Below are 20,472 nucleotides of genomic sequence, written 5' to 3'. Positions count from 1 at the left end.
CCTGCTGAGGATCTTGAGACACAGCACTACCAAAACCAAAGGATGTGCTTAATTCAAGGTTCTTTATGTTCCAGCTGCCAGATTCCACACTAGACTCCAGTGGATTGAAAGGATGTCCAGATGAGAGCCCTGTTTAAAACTTCTACAATCTTTAAAAGTTGAAGAAGAAATTAAAGGAAAAGAAAGCAATTCAGAGGGATCATGTGTGCTTACAAGTGTCTTCATGAGGCCTTTCTCCAAGTTTAGCCACCAAAGACTGAGAGCTGGCAGGTCTGAGTAACCCTGGTTGACTGTTCTTTTCTTATCAAAATCTGAGCCAAAAAAACTCATCAGCTGATGATGATAGCAGAGGGTGTCAGAGCTGAGGACCTAATATTTACTTCCCAGGCTGGTGGCAAGTGAATAAATGCAGTTCCAAAACTAAACAAGGCAGGTAAGAGACTTGTTCCAACTTTACCTGGCTTCTGGCCAAAGCAAGGAAATGTCATGGAAAGTATTGGGTGGTGACAGTGCAAAAAGGGACTTGAGGAGGGGGAAGAAAAAACAGCACCCCTGGATAAAGTGGGAGAGAGAAGATACGGAGATATCCCTGTCCTCACCATAGGCCAATCTCAGAGGGAAGTGGAGGGGTTACAATCTATGCTTTGGCCAAGGGTGGGAATGGAGGAGTGTGGGGACAAGAGGATGGCTTAGAAGAGGCATCATTTAAGGCTTAAATGAAAAAACCAGGGATGCAGGCAAAGTACCCCGCATACCCAGCAGTAGTTCCACAGGCTGCAACCCTAAATCATCACGTCTACTCTAACAAGCCACGCCCCAGGCTGGAGGGCTGTTGCAGGGGGAAGGAGCGGGGGCAGTGGGAGAAGGCAGAGACCCCAGGCCATGTTATCAGCAGCAAGGTGATTGTGTGATGTGTCCTTTTACAGTTGAGTTAGATGTGTCCCATCAGTTATGACGGGAATCAATTTAAATATATTTTCTTGATCCCAGAAGTTCAACTACGTGGACAGTGGTTACACTTGACATGATGATTTGTTATAGCACAACTTATATATTTCAAATGGACAAAAAATTAGTATCATTTCTAGTATCTTAAGATAAATTTCCTTTGAATGGAAACTTTCTTTTCAGTACTTTCAGGTCTATAAGATGTACCTAGAAAATTTACTACTGTGGAAAATGAAGACTGCTTCAATTGAATGAGGGAAGAGGTGAAGGTCCCGTGGTTTTACTTTTTGATTAACTGCTATAACAGTGTCCTTCAGGTGACTGAGGGGGTTTCATATTTTCTTTAGACATCATTAGGCGCTAAAGCTCTTGCAGAACAACTTTGTATCTCTGATTTTTAAAATTTATTTTGTATCCTTCAGTCAACTCACACCAGCAGAACCACTTTGATGCTATATGAATTCTGCCATTTTGCTAGCACTGATACGGCTCTTGGTCTACCACTCCATTAGAACTCTTAATTCCATTCATATTAATTTTTGTTAAAAATCTTTCAAAGTGGGTGCTTCTGGGTATTTAGGTCCACATTTTATTTTAAGGCTGTATATTCAGTTTTCATCAATTGTTCTTGGAGGCCCGATTACCGTCTCTGTCCATCTTGTAAGTATCATGTCTTCACTGTCTTCTAGACCCCAGCTACCTGTGCCATCACCTACTCCTTTCTGACCTTGTTCCAGTTCTTCCAACAGTTGGAAATTCTGAGGGACTTTTACTCCCAAGCCCATGGTGGCATCACTCCTCTAGTGCTTACTTTTTGGAGTGGTTGCTCTGTTAGAAAACCTGGCTCATGGAGGGCCAGGTCATTTTTATTTGTAGTTTAATTCATCTTTTGCTAAATGCAACACAGTCCTGGCTCAGCAAATTGTTCTGTTCAATTCTCACAAATCAAGCATGCTAGAACATGATAGCAGCAACAGATGAAATTTAGAGACATACCACGATGCTCTTTCTGGATTCCTCTCCAGGGCCTGTGTTCCCATCTCCCAGCAGCGGAGAGTTCACAGCTGTGCTCCTCGATGGACTTGCCCTCAGCCAGGACTCTGCCTCACTTGAGGTTACAGGGACGATCAGGGCCAAGGCCAGGCTGTTGTGGTGAGTCAATGGCTTGATCTTCCTGTCAGTTTGGGACAACTCAGAAGGATCATTCCCAGCTTCAGAGTGTCCTATGGGATTGGTTGAGGCCTCCGCAGCAATTGCACCACAATTCAGCCCTTGTTTTTGCCCCATCCTGCCTTCCTCTCATCTTTACAGCTACATGCATAGCTTTCCAGAACATTTGCGAAGTCTTACAAAACTAATGTTTAACTTCATAAAGGGACATATCCAAGCATCTTTCTCTGAATGAGAGGGTGAAAAGAAAATCATACACTTCTATAATCTGTATATTAACTGAGTAGAAAGGGTGTAGGTTAGCAATGGCACAGGAAGTTGACTTTTTACCAGCAAGGGGAGAGAAGTTTTGCTGCCTAGAAGTCTCTGCATTGTGAGTGCAGTTAAGTATCACCGTGTCTGGAGCCAGATGGCACCTGAGAATCCTCAACTCCCTATGAACTGCTTCTGTGGGGAAGAACGCTATCTAGCGCCCAGTCTTCACAGAATCTCCCCAGTCAGCTTTGCAAAAGAAACCACTGGACTGTGAAGTTTCAGAAACAGATGAGAGCCTAGAGGTCATTCCATCTGGTCATTTCCAACATGGAGTGTCCAGACTTAAAAAGCAGAACTGGAGTTCTTCAAGTTATTTTCAATACTTGAAAAAGCCAGATTGAAATGATGTGTTTACCATTTAATAGCAGGAGCTAACAGGCTCATCAATACCAGTCAGCCAGTTTAATCTTTAGTTCAACAAATTAAGACATACTTGATGCTAGACCCTGACGATACAGAGATGGATAGGCAGATGAATTCCTGGCCCATATAGAAGTTGACTTTCTAGAGGTCTAGTTAGATAAAACCAAGTAAACAGGTAGACTTATTAGAAAAGATATGATGGCTAGGATGAAGAAAGAAAAGTAATCAATCATGTGACGCAGAAAACAGAGAGTAGAATCTAGAAAAAGGAGTTAGAAAGGACCTTGCTGAAACTGATACCTCTCGTTTGACTTAGTTAAAGATGGAAAACAAATGCAATAATCCATACAACAAACCCCCATGACACAGGTTTACCTATGTAAAAAACCTGCACATGTACCCTTGAACTTAAAAGTAAAAAAAAAGCCAATTACAAAGCTGCATGGGTTAATGGCAAGGACTTTTGGTTGCATGTAATTCATGAACTTATGTTAACTTGTGGGAAAATAAGATCTGACTCCTAACAAAATAAACTATTTACAATCACATGAAAAAAAGGAAAACAAAGTAATTATTACTCAATAAATGCAATTCTTTTGACAAATGATAGTTTTCACAGTGTGGGTACCCTATGGAATTGACAAAAATGGGTCTTATATGAAACAGTTAAAACCACTGATCTAATTCCATCTCTCATTTAAGAAATACAAAGACAGGCAACTTGGTGAGATCACATCACTAATCTCTGGCCAACTGGGACTAAGACTTAGGTCTCCTATGCCTTAGTATGGGGCTCTTCCCATTGTGTCATGCCTTGAATCGCAGAGATGGCCCAGAAGCAGCGTGGAGCATGTTGCAGAGACGTGACTCTGCACTGAAGCCTCCTTATTCAGTCCTCTGCCTCTTATTCACAGTGTGATCTTGGACAGACTGTTTTATGCCTCAGTTCCTTCCTCTATAAAATGGGATGCCGATAACACTACTTCTCCGGGGTTGTAGTACCTGTTCAGTGAAGGAGCCGAGGCACTGAGATGACTCAGCTCATCTGCAAGAACAGGGAGAAAGGACAAAGGCCAAGGGTAGTTAACCCATGGGCTCATCTGCTCAATCAGGAAACAGCCTTGGCCCATGGGGCTGAAGATCTTGCTGCTCCAGTATTGCTCTGGTACTGTGTCCCTGGGAAGGTCACCTTTGGTCCCTGGGCCTCCCTGCAGCCTCATACTCCTGGGCTCAAGGGATCCTCTTGCCTCAGCCTCCCAAGTAACTGGGACTATAGGTGCATGCCCCCATGCCTGGCTGATTTTTAATTTTTTTTTCTAGAGACAGGGTCTCACTCTGTTGCTGAGGCTAGTCTCAAATTCTGGGGCTCACCTGATCCTCCCACCTTGGCCTCCCAAAGTGCTGGGATTACAGGTGTGAACCCCTGTGCTCGTAAGATGCCATATTGACATGATGTAGCATGTCCTGAACCCCATCAAGGGGTAGCGTCCACAGAAGCAGCAGGTGCATGTTTGTGTCTTATACTAAGGGCAAGGCCAGAGATCAGAAGCAGGAGAGTAAAGGGCTGGGAGATGGAGAGTGCGGGTGAGTGAATGTGGACTGGCGACATGGAGGTCATTGTTTACCAGCCTGCAGAGGTGGAACCTGGGAGGATTTCTTTTAAATCCACGTTAGTGTGGTCATCCCATTGCATTTGATGCAAAGCTACCTCTTCCTGGTTCCGTGCTATCAGTTAAAATATAGTCTCTCCTCTGTTTCCAGCTCTTCATCTCATGGCACTATCTCTACAGCAAAAGCTTGAAGTCCCCTGCTGTCTGAGGATACCGAGGCAAAGAAATGCCCATGAACTCTGATTCCTCTGAGAGGGTGCCAGGAATGTTGAAACAGGTGTAATTCATCTTCTAAGGACTTCAACAAGTGTTGTTTGTTTCTTCACCATTCAGCTGTTTGTAGTAGGCTTAGTTTGACAGCTGATTCAGGTTGTATTGGAGATTGTCCCTCTCCCACTGGCAGGGCATTTTGCCAGCAGGCTGGCCAGTCAACACCTGCTCTGTGCTTGCCCTTGTCCTCAGAGCGCTAGGGATAGGAAAGCCTTACCACTCACGTTCGTGTCTCAGAAAAGCAACGGGTAATGATGCAGAATTCGTTTTTATAATGATGTATAGCCAGCAAATTCCCCAAACTCGCTGTCACATCTTATTATAGATATGTGCTTGCCTCTGGGGCGTCTCCTTGCAGGCCCATCTCAGGGGAGCAGACAAACAAAGGAAGAGGCACGGAAGGCAGAGCGGCAGGAAGGAGGCACAATCGCCGCCTGGCAAGCTCGCAGTCATCCCCGCAGTAAGCCTCCCCGGGATTTCCTGAATGCCTCGATGGGGGCTTTGTAGCAAACTTTAGCTTTTTATACATCTCAGTAGCAGTGAAAATAGAGCAACTGAGGTTGATTGACGGAGCTGAGTAGTGCCTATTATTCATCCCAAAGCTTTTGTTAGAGAGGGAAGGTGAAAATATCCTTAGCCCTTAGCGGTCCCCGCTCCTCGTTGAGACCCCAGCCCCCTCTCTGGTTTGAAAAGTTCTTTGGCTCCAGCACAAGGAGGTCGGTGGGAGAAACCAAGCGAAGGTCGTACCACTTTTTCTTCCCCCTTTATTTTATGTTAGTCATGGTAAGCGGCTAGATTTTTTAAACGATCCAAAAGCATGAAGTGGGAGCCTGGAGTATTCTTATTTGCATATTAATGCCAAGCCTGTGTTGCCAGCACCCAGTTATTTCAAAGGCTGTTGCCAAGAGCACAGCTTTGAAAGGCCTCAGCGCAGAGGCGGGCACCTGGGGCCTCTGTCCCAGGCTTCACCAAATGAGAGCACACGGCCCCTTCTTTCTGCTGCTCTCTGGGCTTCCTGGGTGCAACAAACAACAGCTTCTCCAAGTGGCCAACTTCACCCATGCCTGTTCCCTCTCCACAAAGGTGAACAAATGCTGACGTGCGGGAGATGAGCAGTGCTTTGGATATGGGCTATTTTTCTTGTATACCTTGGAGTATTTTTGATCACTTGGCTTTTTATTTCGTTTATCATTGATCAACTGTGTTCTGGTTACTCCGGGTTATCCTAGACGTTAGCAATGGCTGGGCTGCGAGGATGGCGGTTTTCCATCAGACAATGGGGACCTGTCCTTGTATATGTTCAGTATTCTCATAGTACTGAACTAAAAGTATGTTGGCTTTAGGTTGTCTAAAACAGCTTGCCTACTGGATAGTCCCAGTAATTTAACCAGGTTTCTTTCAAACCATGGTAGATTTTGGTCCATGTAAGTGAAACTTCTTAGAGGACGGACCATGTTTATTCCTTTCCTATTAACATGACCAAACAGGGGCTGCGGGACGCTCACTGGGATCCCAGGGATTTTGTGAGCCTCGGGCGCCCCCTAGTGTCCAACCGAGAGCACTGAGCTTGCGTGCTCTAATCCTGGCAACAAATCGAGCCCAGGTGCGGGAATAAGAAGAGGAATAGCAACTGATTTTCACTCATTCCCTGGGCCGGGGTGTTGCGGGGAGGGGTGGAAATTGGGAGGGAGTCCGCTTCCGGAAGCAGTTTGTCCAGTCTCCTGGAAGCTGCATCCAGACCACAACCACTGGGAGGAAGAGTGAACCGTGTCCAGGACTTCTTTACCCACCGAGTATTCAGAGACCAAGCTCACACAGTGGAAAGAGGTCGGATTTGGGAGTTAGAGAGACTAGGGTTCAACTCCTAACTTAGCCATTAACCAGTAGCGTGACCCTGGACTAAGCACTTAACCTTTCTGATGGCGACAATTTCAAAATGGTGGCAGGAATAAGTGTTATTTCAGGGTGATGAGGAGAATCCTGTGAGAGTAAAGACAACCTCGGAAGTGCCTGCCACTCTCAGCAAATGTTTGTTAGACCCCTCTGCCTGTTGGCTGTCTCTCACCCCAAATCTGAAACTGCTTCCGTGGGCTGTGTTCATGAATATGCCATTTCTGTCTATAAAAATATAGTATAGAGAGGGGTTTTTTTTTTTTTTGGTGTGTTTTTGGATGTTTTAATTGATTTTTCAAAGTAATCTTAAGGTTTACCCTAAAATATCTCGTGCAACCATTTCCAGCTTAGATGTGGCCATTTGCTCTTTGACAATTACGAGAAACTGTTAGGCTGTAGCCTTGGAACCTGGGCTGCCAATCAGGCCGGGTGAGGTGATCCACTAATAAGGGTCCACCTTCCCTGGGGTGGCTGGCACAGAACCTCCAGACCAGGACAAGCCATGTCTTGCTTCTAGCTTCACTAAAAGTCATGGATCAGTTTTCCCAGTGACCCACTCCAATGTAATATCAACACGTGTTCCTATCAAATCTCAAAACCTTCTAACTTTCAATTTTATTTTCCTTTCAATTTCTTTGGGGCCACTTTTCTATCACAGAAGAGTTGGGATTAATTAGAAAATACTCTTCTGTCTTCTATTTTTACTACGGAAGGAGAAAAGAGGGATTCTTGGTACCGTAGGTAGCACAGGTAAATGTGGGATTATCCAAAAAAAGAAAATCGTTGACAGACTTTTTAACTTTTACTGAAAACTTAAATGCTTACAAGAAAGGGAAGTGAATTAGAACACGTGAATAGGTTATTTTGAAAAGTCGCCTTGTGTGTGGGGGAAGAGATGGGGTGATGGAGATGCCCACAAGTGTCTGACAAGACAGACAGCTGAGTCCTAGTTTAGTCCCCTGTGTACATATGCATGTCTGTGTCCTTGTGCACAACACTTACCTCTCTCACATCTCTATTTTTTCCATCTGTAAAATGAGGCATCATCATGGCACTTACCACATAAGGTCATTGAGAAGATCATATTAGATGATGCATATAGCACATATCTACATAAAATGTATCCAACAAAGCATATATCTTTCTACTGTTATTCATTCACATTTCCTTTCTGTATGAACTTATTTTGGGTCCATAGTGTATCTTTTGCAAGCTTCCTTGGCAATTTACAGAAGTGCAGGTGGTCTTACTTCACTTCCTGCTGAAATGAGAGAGCAATCAGTACTTTAACCATCCAGGGATGAGATGTGGAGATCTTATGCAATCTCTACTTGGCTCTGAAAACAGAAGGCACTTAAGGTCTGCTTGTCACCTAACTTGGAGTCAAATAAAATGCCAAGCGTAGGAAATGCCAGTTCTCACAAGGGCAGGCCTCCTATCACATCCCTTTTCCATCAGACTGCTTCTGGGAGCTGAGAGGATCTCCTAGGTAAGGTCCCCCTGGTTTTTTCTTAGTTTGGGTTTAAGTGGAGGCATTGGTAACCAACAGCCATGAGTCACGTACCACAGTCTTCCTCCAGTGGTGTTTCTTATCATGCCCAGGCTGATTTTACACTAAAAAAAGACCAGGACCTCCTTACTATGTCACCCTCTTTTTTAAAAAAAATTCACAGTACCTTTGTCACAGTGTTCAGGTTGAGGGTGGTAGCTCAGATTCAAAACCTGACCACAGTATTTCCTGTGGTTTCTATTGCATTTCATTACACTGTGCTAGAAAAGTGCAAGGGGGAAGTGCTGCTGTCATTACCTTGTGGAAAAGCAAGGATTTCTGCAAGTTTATGGTAACACAGAAACAATCAATGCCAGATCCAAGTCGGGCATGGTGGTGCATACCTATAGTCCCAGCTACCTGTGAGCCAAGGTGGCAGGATCACTTAAGCCCAGGAGTTAGAGACCAGCCTGAGCAACATAATGAGACCCTGTCTCTAGAAAATAAAAAAAAACTTGGAATCAACCCAAATGTCCATCAGTGACAGATTGGATTAAGAAAATGTGGCACATATACACCATGGAATACTATGCAGCCATAAAAAAGGATGAGTTTGTGTCCTTTGTAGGGACATGGATGCAGCTGGAAACTATCATTCTTAGCAAACTATCACAAGAACAGAAAACCAAACACCGCATGTTCTCACTCATAGGTGGGAACTGAACAATGAGATCACTTGGACTCAGGAAGGGGAACATCACATACCGGGGCCTATCATGGGGAGGGGGGAGGGGGGAGGGGGGAGGGATTGCATTGGGAGTTATACCTGATGTAAATGACGAGTTGATGGGTGCAGCACACCAACAAGGCACAAGTATACATATGTAACCTGCACATTATGCACATGTACCCTACAACTTAAAGTATAATAATAATAAATAAATTTAAAAATAAAATAAAATAAAATAAAATAAAATAGAAAATATCAGACCCAAATTCACCAAAGATTTGGTATGTGAACCTGTTCTTTCTCCAAAGTGACTGTGGTAATTATTTTTGATAATAATAGTTTTCATAGTTCAAAACTCTATATTACCAAGTGAATTTACTTCACTGATGAAAGATAAAACTTCTCATGGCTGTGACTTAGATATTGTAAAAACATACAACCACAGAACCAGAAGGGCCCTTAGCAGCATCTGTTGCTGGTGGCTGCCTGCAGGAGTCTGTCTGAAGTAGAGGTCTGTGGTCCCAACTGGTATCCCTTAAGCTCTGAGATGCTGGATAAGTTGCATATCCTATCTGAGCTCTGCTCTTCTTCATAGCCATCTTGCAAGGTGTTGTGGAAAGACTAAATGAGGTAACCACGCATGCAAAACAGTTAACACCGTTTAATTAACAGTTAGCCGATGAACACACAATTTGTGCTGTTACTGAATAGTTGCTCAACATTTGGTAATAACCATTATCATCATCATTATCATCTTATTTCTACAACTTTACAGGGCTGAGAGTGTCATGCTCTTAGTTCTCTATTCTGGTCAGTCTCTGGGGTCAGCTTTCCTGCTGTGTAACTGAACGCTCTTATCTTTCCCGCAATAGAGGAAGCCCATTTCTTCTTATCCAACTCTTGCTCTGTCCTGAATCTGTCGCAGTATTATTTAAGTCTCCCCACCTTTCAGGGCCTCTATTCCCTTTTCTTTGAAATTACCTGCTGGTAATTTCTTTGAAATTAAGAGGACGGTTGGTGATCTGAAGGGCCTTGCAACTCTGCCACTACGTATAGTAACATCCTTCTGGTAGCTGAAGGCATTGCCAGGCCAGTTTTCCATCTTGGGCCATTCCTCTGTAGCCACGGGTAGGACTCTCCACAGTGGGTGCTGAGAAAATGGTGATGAATGGATGTTCAGTGCGGTTGTTTTCCCCACAAGTCTTGGATCTCCCCTCTTTCATCATTCTGAGTGTTCTACTAAGGATCTCTTCTCGTTGCACCTAACTTATACAATAGGGAAGAACAAAAGTCAGAGTGCTCTTGTCCTTGTCTTTGATCTTGGCCAATCCATTCAAATAACAGATCAAAGTGGGGGCCAACTTATAGCTAGGCTCTGCCATGAACCTAAGCTAATTTGAAAAAGTGCCAACCAAATGAATAATACTAATAGCTACAACACATTAAAAGCACTATGCTATATTTGACACGCATTTACCTGTTTAATTCTTGTGACTGTCCAAGGTACACCTACCCCTATTATACAGCTGAGAAAACTAAGAGAAATTAAGTAGTCTGCCAATGGTCAAGCCAATGCTAAGAGTAGAGATGGGTCCAGGAGCTTCACCCAAGAGTCTCTGTTCTTGACCACCTATGAAACGCTTCTAGACAGATTTCTCACCACTTTTTAAAGGTACTCATCCAGGAAAGATACTCAGAGACAAGAAGATGGGCTAGATGAACTCCTGAGGAGTGTTTTACTCCATGATGCTGCCAAGCCAATGCCGCAGCCACATCATTGCATGGCTCCATAATGAAAGACCACACACTGTGGGGCTCAAGCAACAGAAATATGTTGTCTCACACTCCTGGAAGCTAGAAGTCAGAAATCAAGGTGTTGGCAGGGTTGGTTCCTTTGAGGGCTGTGAGGGAAGGATCTGTTCCAGGCCTCTGTCCTTGGCTTGTGGATGTCTGTCTTCTCATGCGTCTCTTCACATTATCTTCCCCCTATGTGTCTGCGTCCAAATTTCCCTTTTTATAGGGGCGTCTGTCATATTGGATTAGGGTCCACACTAATGACCTCATTTTAACTTGATTATCTCTGTAAAGACCCTGTCTCCAAATAAGGTCACATTCTGAGGTAGTGGGGGTTAGGACTCCAACATATATTTTTTTGCTGGAGGGATATATTTCAACCCATAACAGCTCCCCTGTCATTTCAAGGTAATAATCAGTGTGATGACTCCATTTCCCCACAGCAGGGAAGTGGTTTACTTAACAGCGAACTGTCAAGGAGGCTTAGGTTTTAGAATCAAACAGGGCAACTTTGTTAGTGCCTCACTTGCTACTTTTTGCCAATAGTCAAGTAAGTGGATCTCTGGTACTCATTTAAAGAACAGAAAGAACAGGTTTAAGAAATAAATAAAAGGAAAGTTTCAATCAATGTGTTACTTTTCAAAGCCTTGACTGTTAGTGTCATGGAACTGACTCTTAGTAAGTCAAACACTCTTCAGGAATTAAATCACGAAAGGGAAGGTCATATTTTCTAACTAGTTGCCTGAAATAATTAATTAACTTCACTTAGAGGAGTAACTTACCTTCAGAATGACTTATTAATGGATTGGTGATTCCACTCGTAAATGCTATTGTTGATAAATGGCATTACACTCTTAAGAATTGCTTACAGTCAATACAATTATCTTCTTTCTTATTTTATCCAGGGTAAATATAATTGCTGCAATAAACTAGGAAACAAGAGTATAGCGAATATTAACTTCAAGATGTTGTTAATGAAGGAATAACAGCATCGATATTTAATGACTTCATGTTGTGAAGTTGTCACGACCAAAATGGAGTCACTTGTGTTAAAAAACAAACAAACAAAAAACCCCTCACAAGTGAGCTATGAAGGCTGTGAAGAGAGAGTTCTCATGTTTGCATGACCTGATTTTGAAAAAGTCTATCATAAAAGATTCTGCAAAAACCACAACCTTGCACAAAGGCCATCACGACCTTACACAAAAAGTACTTCTGCAAGGACACTGCCCAGGAACTGTCTGCCCAACCTCAGACTGGCACCACCCTTGTTATTGATCTTTGTAGCCAAGGGTAATCATTTCAAAATAATTATGTATCCTTATTTTTTCTTTTAAAACTCTTTGTCTTTTTTTTTTTACCTCCCTGAATGCACTCATAGTTTACTATGGCACATGCATTCCCATTGCAATGCCCTACTCCCAAATAAACATCATTTTCTTTTAGAGAGCCTCTGTGTTTGTTACTCAGTTGACAATATGTTGGTTAAGTCAGGCACTGAAGAAGTAAAACTGATGGAGTCATAGCCGTCTATTGCCTAAGGAGGGCAAGATTTGAAAATGATGACTGTGAACATTATTTTTTAGGATTCCTAGTCTTTTGTTCATTAAAATGTGAACATTATAGAGCAAGGTAGAGAAAATGTGGAGTCTAGCTCTGCTACCATTTGTATAAAAAGTATGTGAAAAGGTTATATATACATTGCCTATATATACACGTCTCAGGAAGGACACAGGAGAAAGTACTAGCTAGGGACCGAGGCCTGGGAAGAGGAAGACTAAGATTACACTGTGTATTCTTTCCGTAGTTTTGTTTGTTCAATTTATACTGGATCCATTGATAACACCTGTTTTAAGAAGTCAGCACATGTTTCTGACAACTGCATACACACACAACTAAACTAGCTATGGATGCCCAGGTTGCAGGTTGCCCCAAGAATGCTTCCAGCCTCCTTTTCCCTGTGCTAATCTTGGGGGCTACTTCTGGGCAAGATCTGAAATTTAGCTTTAGTTCATCTTGATGTATATTCCCTCTCCTTTCAGCAGCCGCCTCCTTTCTCCTCATCAGAAGCTAAGGCGCTTCTTTCAAGTCTTGAAGAAATGAAATTTCAGGCCTCATGAAAACTGGGGCAAGAGACATTTGGCTTGTTGCATCCCAAGGTTTTAGTGATTAGAAAGGCTTAGGCCTCTTTATGCTGGTATGTACCATATTTGGACAAAGCCCTTGTCCAGTCACAGAATCCTCAAATGTCATCCGAGTCAGCAAGTGCAACCCCATATTGCTTGATTCCCTTCTCCGGCATCCCCATTCCAAGAGTGGTCCTTCCTGCGCTTGCCTGCCAATGGCAGCTGCCCTTCGATCAAACTCCTAGTGGTACAAAAATCCCCTCTATGGTGCTGAACTTGACTCTATGTGACTTCCACCCATGACCCTGGCTCTGCCACTCTGTGCTCTCTGATATGTGTTTAATTCCTGTTTTCAGGGAGTCCCCCTTAAGTGGGCTGTACTGTCTTCCCTCAGTCTCTTCCAAGCAAACAAGCCCCCCATCTCCTTCAGCTAAACTGGACTTCAGATAATCTGCTCCCCTGCTGCCCACTCCAAAGTGTCTGTTGCTCTGTAAGTGTAGGGTTCCCAACAGTGAAGGCAAGTTTTACCAGAGCCCTGAGCAGCTGGGTGTAGACATAGCCATTACCAACCTTACTCTATATGTTGTAAATTTAAAATTTAAGAAGACATCAAAGCATGATTTCCTTTTTTTCCTTTTGGAGGTAAGGGGGGAGTAGTTATGTCACATCGTCATATCACATCATTGATTCATTTTGAACTGATTTTTACATAAAATATCTCAATTATTTTCACAATGTGGTTTTGAATGCCATGTTTGCTTTTTTGGAAGCAAAACAGAGCCTTGCACCTTTCCCTGTATCATTTCATCCTGTTAGCCCATGGTTAGAACTCACAGCAGCATTTTAGACCCAGATTCTGTCTTCTCATGTATTCCCCTGGTAAATAAACAAAACCTTGCCTTTGTTTTCATCTAAATCAGTGATAAAAATTCTCCTTGCAGGGACAGAACTGAGATCAGATTCCATTCCACCTTGGAGGTGAAAGAATGGCCAACTGGGAGGGGGTCCAAAGAACATTTGAGTGCTTGGAGGGTTTTCTGACCAGAACACTTGTTTATTTCATTCAGAATGAGCATTGACATTTGAAAAGCATGAAGGTAACTGTATGTATTTCTGTTCATGAAAAAAGCCTAGTTTCTTAAAAGGGTGTTTGCAGCAGGGGTTGGAGAGAGTGGAAGGAACATGGGAAGAGCCTGCACACACTGTCCATCATTTCTCTCAAGGTTTGAAGGCATGGGGAAAGTGCTTGGGAACGACTGGCCAGGAGGCTTGACTTTTGCTTTTAGCATCCAGAGCTTTAGAGTTTCTCATTTACAGTGGCTCCAGAGTTCAGAAAGAACTTTAATGAATAATTTTGGCTTTTAAAATCCATTGTCTAATTGTGCTTTCTTGTATATTTATTTTTGGGAATGAGCATTTTATCAAGAGGGAATTTAGAAATCTTAGATTACTAGAGATGAAATAATCTTGAATTTTAGAATCTTCATTTGTAAAATGGGACAATAAATGCACCTGTTGTGTAAAAGTTGTAAAGACTTCATGAGAAAGTGCATAGATAGCATTCTGGGTAGATTCTGGCTCATTTTAAAGGCTCAGTGAATCTGAATCATTATCATCATGATGACAGCAGAAACAATAGCCATTTCTCCCCTCATCCACACTGAGAAATTTTGGGTGAAAAATTATAAAGAATGTTCTAGTAACTAAAGCTAATAATCAACAGGGTAATTAGAAGGTGGTGACCTCCCATTCTTTCGTGGTATTGGAGCAGAAACTTGTCATCTTGCGAATGCTCTTAGTGGAAGTGTCTCTGTGAGACAGATTATGAGCTATATGACCTCTTCCAGCCAAATGAGAAAGTCCAGCCACTTACTGGTATTTTTTTTTTTTTTTTTTTTATTGCAGTGTAGTAGTGCCAGGAGGTCCTGACCTCATTCCAGCTAAGGTCCCCTCATTTCTCTCATTAGTGTTCCCAGGGCTGGCCCTAGCCACAAGGACCAGCATAGTTTGTCCCACTATTTGTTGAAAAAAATACAGCCATCTGGCAACATAGTGTTTGTAGGACCCCAGACTTCTGCTCTTTTTCTTTTGTCTCATCCTAAAAGCTGGAAGATGGGAAGTGTTGACCTTGGGTCAGAACAGTTGGTCTAAGTAAGGCCTTTATTGAAATTAGCAAACAGTGATTGCAAATAAATTCCTGAAACAACTAACGACAACAACAAATGGACAAAATCCATAACAACAAAAAGAAAGAAGATCAAAAAAGAAAAAAAGAAAGAAAGAAAATCCAGAAATCTAGTTAGAAAACTTTAAGGATCTAGGGAATGATGTTTAAATGCCTTTATTATTTCATAAAATGAGTGGGAAAATTTTGAAAATAGAATATAGGAAAACTAAAAAGGGTATATATTTGTATATTGCTCAAAATTATGCATCACTCTTTATGCATAATTGATTATTGGCCAGGTAAGACTAATGCTAGATTGATTTAATAAGTCTTGGTTTTTGTTGAACCAGAATCAAAGTTTAGGGAAATACTGTCTAAGACTCAAATTCTTTTTTTAGATGCCTGCCACCATGCCTGGCTAATTTTTGTACTTTTGGTAAGGACAGAGTTTGCCATGTTGGCCAGGCTGGCCTCAAACTCCTGACCTCAGGTGATCCACCTGCCCCGGCTTCCCAAAGTGCTGGGATTACAGGCGTAAGCCACCGTGCCTGGCCTCAAATCCTTTTTAATAATATATCATGGTGGTTCTGAGCACAGGCTCCAAGATCAAGCTGCCTGGGCTTGAACCCTGGCCCACATTCACTAGCAGTGTAACCTTGAGCAAGTTGCTCGTCTCTTTGTGATTTCACTTCTCCATCTCTAACAAACACACATAAGTGAGATATGATTAGGGTTACGTGAAATCATTCATGTAATAGACAGTAAAGTGTATTAAAAATATGACCTATACTTAAGTATTAAGCAATCATTATGACTATTTATCCTATTATGCCCATGGCAAGCCAGGTTGTTTGGATTACCTGGTTCATAATTCAGGCATCAACATTAATTGGGTGGCATTATACTCAAGTTACGGTTGCCATACCTAGGAGGAAAAAACAGACCCAGAACACTGTAAGTAAATAGTTTACCTACATTTGGGGATAGATGGTTTTTGCCCAGAACATACACTATGTATTCATAGCAGAATCTTTTCTGTTTCCAGTTTCTCAAAAGGAAGTAAAATGGAACACTTCAGGAGAGTTGTTAGTTGTAGAAAGACAGAACGCTCTATTGCCCTCACCTGAACTATTCTAGGCTGGATTGCTATTTCTAGGGACTAATCAGGCAAGAACTATGATCTTGTTCCTGCTTGAGCAGGTGTTATATGCAAGAAAGAAAACAGAAGGAGAAAAAAGAAAGATGCTTGGAAACGCTACTAAACCAGAATCTGTACTAAAGCTCTGTCTGTATTTGTACCTCATCTACTAGGATGGAAATTACTCATATTTTCTTTTTAAAAAATGAATTGCAGAGTTGAGGAAGAATTTTAGCATTAGGAATATCAAATTATCTTACATTTCAACCTGCAAAGACTCACAAAACTCCTGGTCAGCTATGTCCTTATAAACTGTGGCTTAGATTGAGTTGTCATGAATTTAAAAATGTTTTTCATTTTGAGAATGTTTAGCTATTTCCTCCACATTGATGGGACTGTGATCTCTTGTGTTCTTGAGAACTACTGGGACTAATAATGTGCAAAAGAGCCAAAATTAATCATTTGTTAAATAAGTTTCCTGGAAATTTTTCTCATTAACTATTGGTCAGGGTGAAATGCTGGTCATTAAGTATGGGTCTACCCTAAGATAACAGAAGTTATAGAGTTTCTGGAGAGATTTTAACTAGAAGAGATTCTCTTCAGGCTGGATGGCTTAGACATGTCCTGCCTGTAAGCAGAGAAATGGACTCAATGATCCCTGATGATCTTTTTGCTCTGTGCCTACTGGGCCCAGGATGGCTTGGCATGGAGACGGGCTCCTTTGCAATAGGTGGTGGGAAATCACTACAGTAACACTGCTCAGTATCAGGGGAGGCTGAGAGCAGAGCCAGAGCTGGGAGCCTTCAGGAAGACCTGAAAGGCTCAAGGAAGTTATGAGACTTTGACTGAACTGACACACTGACAGCACAACTAATGGGATCAGCAGGCTTGATCTTTTTGTGAAAACTTACTTATTTTTAATTGTTTTAGAGACAGAGTTTTGCTTTGTTGCCCAGGTTGGACTATAGTGGTGCAATCATAGCTCATTGCAGACTCAAACTCCTGGGCTCAAGCCATCCTCTTGCCTCAGACTCCCGAGTAGCTAGGACTACAGGCACATGCCAACATGCCTGACTAATTTTTAGTTTTTAAATTTGTTTTTGTAGAGATGGGGCCTCCTTTTGTTGTCCAGGCTGCTCTGGAAATGATCCTCCCGTACTGGCCCCCCGCCCAAAGTATTGGGATTATAGTCGTGAGCCACTGCACCTGACCAGCTTGATCTTGAGTACTAAATTGACCCTTAGTTAGAAAGGCTAATATAGACTAATTTTTGTGTTCATTCAACAAATATTTATTGAACATTGATCTGTATGCCAGCGATGTCCGAGGTAAGGGGATACTTATTAAGCAAAGCATCTTTATTAAGCAAAGCATCATTATTCCTGATTTCATGAGCTTATGATATGATACAAGAGACCTGTATTAACTAACCATATGCATATACAATTACAGACTGTGATGAGATTCCTGAAGAAAATTACAGGGCACAGTGAGAGTGTACAAGATGGGAACCTAACTGAATAAAGAGGTAGTGGTCAGAATTTGAAATTGTGTGGGCTTCCCTGAGGACGTGGTTGAGATCTGTAGGACAAAGAAACTAGAAAACCAGGTAAGATGGAACTTTCCAGGGAGAAGCATGGGAAAGGTGCTGAGGTAGCCAGGTGTAGAGAATAGTGCTATAAAATGAGGCTAATGAGGAGTATGGGGGCAGCAGGGTTCACAAAAGCATTTTAGTCTTTAGCCAAAGTGCAACGAGAACACGTTGAAGATTTTAAGAAAGCAACAACAGAAGGAGCAGAATGATTAGATATTAATTTTGAGCAATTCTGACTGCAATGAGGAGAAATCACTGATGGTGCACAAGGTGGATATGCTGTAGCAGAAACAAGAGACAGTAGCTTGAACAGGTGATCGCACTGGAGATGAAGAGAGGTATTCAGACTCCAGATCCCTATGGAGATTAAATTGACAGTAGTTGGTGCTGGACTGGGAAAATGTCTGTGGGGTGGGGAAGATGAAACTCCAGATTTGAATATATTGTGGCTGCCCAGATGAAGGACACAGCTGGATTTTTGGATCAGATCAGAGGGAGGGTTTGGGAGGTTCTCTTGGTCTCTCCAAACTAAGTGAGGAAGAATCCTTCAAGCTAGATGTGGTGGAGGACAACATCTCTGTTCATCTTGGCCGTGCATTCCTGGAGAAGGTCCTCTAAGGCTTCCTGAGTATTGGCCTTAGCCTTGGATTATTTCCAAAAGGCTCTATGGAGGAAGGCCTCACATCCATCATGTTCCTTATTATAGGCCAGTACTTAGAAGAATGTCCATCATCGTCAAAATATGTTTCCTCAAATATTTACAGATAAAACTTTGATAGGTATTTCCCCCCAAAGAACAGAGAATTAGAAGTGATTATGGTAAGACGGAGAGAAGTCTAGGAACTCCATGCCCAAGATGCCTGACATAGTGACCGTCTGATATCCTCATCCCTCCATTGCTCCCTACCACACGGGTCTTGTGCCTCTATAGAGACTTACGCCTCTATGCCCCCAACACCCCACCTTCTCGTGTATTTTAAACACCTTTAAAAATTGCTTAGGTGAATATATTTGGTATTATTTTGGAATAATATCACACCTGATGACATTTAAGGAGAGACTTTTTTGGTTGGATGAAACAGGGAGTTACCAAATTGTAGCTACTAGAAGGAATGAACAAAGAACTCAGGTCTAGGCAAAACAAAAGAAAGAACACAGTTAGGTAGCCCAGGAATATGACTGAAATTGTTAGAAGTTTGACAAAGAAAGTTCCTTCAGATTCTAAGTCTCTTGGCAGCCCTGGGAGGTCTGGAAAGTCAGGGAGCAGCTTGTCAAGAATTCTAAAGCAGTGAAATGAAGCCAAGGTGTGAATTCAAGGCAAGGGGGTTCACAGTAAACAACATTGGTGAACTTTACCTCCAAGGATGGACTGTGGGGTGGTTAACTGCAACAAGAAGAAACCAGAGATCTACAAGTGAGCTGTCTCTGGGGCTAGGTCCAAGATGGGGATGATCTCACAGGCAGGCAGGTTAGCTAACTTTGCCCGAGAATTCTTCCATCTCATTCTTGCTGTGATTTTTTTTTTCATTTTGATGCAAAAATGATGAGTATATACTTCTTCAAAATTACAAAATGTATATACAAGTGGATTGACACCATTTGTAATTTGATTTTTCAGTCACCAATATGTTGTAAACTTGAAAGCAGAAAATTACCTGATAAGCAGATATTTCTAGAAAGGTGATTAAAAATGAGTAGAATTACTAATACCTTCAAATGGACATGGTTTCAAGCAGCAGATATTAAATATTTTTTCTTTTTTCTTTCTTTTTGAGACAAGGTCTTGCTCTGTCTTCCAGACTAGAGTGCAGTGGCATGATCACAGCTCAATGCAGCCTCAACCTCCTGGCTCAAGTGATCCTCCTGCCTCAGCCTCCCAAGTAACTGGGACTACGGATGTATGCTACCATGCCAAGCTAACGTTTTAGTTTTTGTAGAGACAAGATCTCACTATATTGCCCAAGCTGGTTTTGAACTCCTGGGCTCAAGCGATCCTTCTGCCTTGACCTGCTGGGATTATAGGTGGACTTTCTTTGCAATATGTTAAGCATGTGTGTATATGCATGTGTGTGTGTGCGCGCACATGTGCACACTTGCACATGTACATTAGCTAATTTCTCTGACTCTTTACACTGTATTATTATGCAAAAAATGTTGCATTCTGCCACTGAAGACTTCTTGTAAATATTCTACAAACGTTTGCGTGCAGTATTGGCTGCTGGAATCGGGAAACGTCTGTTTAGAGAACTCTTTCTTTCGGATGGGGTGTGGGCCCAGGGTCAATTCAGTGTAGAAACATGAATACAAACAAGACGCAGATCTAATCCCACTGTAACTGTAGGCTAAAGAGAGTCTTTTTATTTAGCTCTATTTCTTCATGGGGCTTCAAAGACACCTCAAATGCAGGATTTCCAGCCATCTCAGGTGTAAGTTGTGCCACCTGGTCTGGGTCTTGTTACTTTTACAATCATCAGAATCAACTAACCAGAAGAAAAATGTGACATTTTTCTTCTTTTGGAATGATTAGTTACTATGTCATTACATCTTTCCACCAGAAAACTGTGTGCATCAATGTTCTTAGTGGCCTTGAATAGGATGTTCATCCTCCATAGCTCTCTCTGGGAAGGCTCGTCTGAGTGTTGGGGAGTCTCTCTTCATATATACATATTTAGGTATGTATTCTTTTTTGCAGTCCTCTTATTCCTTTTCCTATCTTTTTCTTTCCTTCTATTTGCAGTTCTATCTCATGTTTTACTGCTGCTCTTAGCTTATACCACTGTCACACAATGCTTGATCCCTCTTCCTTTTCCTGTCTTTTTCAAAGCTTATCAGAACTGAGCTTCAGTCCTTCAGAGTCATCCTCAG

General features: G+C 42.2%; 1 pseudogene; it reads right to left on the bottom strand.

Moving 5' to 3' along the window:
* Positions 1-1,239: 1,239 nt before the first annotated feature.
* Positions 1,240-1,619, bottom strand: LOC105483370 (ubiquitin-conjugating enzyme E2 variant 1-like; annotated as a pseudogene).
* Positions 1,620-20,472: the final 18,853 nt, after the last annotated feature.

This window comes from Macaca nemestrina, chromosome 11, assembly GCF_043159975.1.
Source record: "Macaca nemestrina isolate mMacNem1 chromosome 11, mMacNem.hap1, whole genome shotgun sequence".
In the NCBI taxonomy this organism is placed as follows: domain Eukaryota; kingdom Metazoa; phylum Chordata; class Mammalia; order Primates; family Cercopithecidae; genus Macaca; species Macaca nemestrina.
Note: the sequence above shows the minus strand (reverse complement) of the source record. Positions and strands in the feature narration are given on the sequence as shown.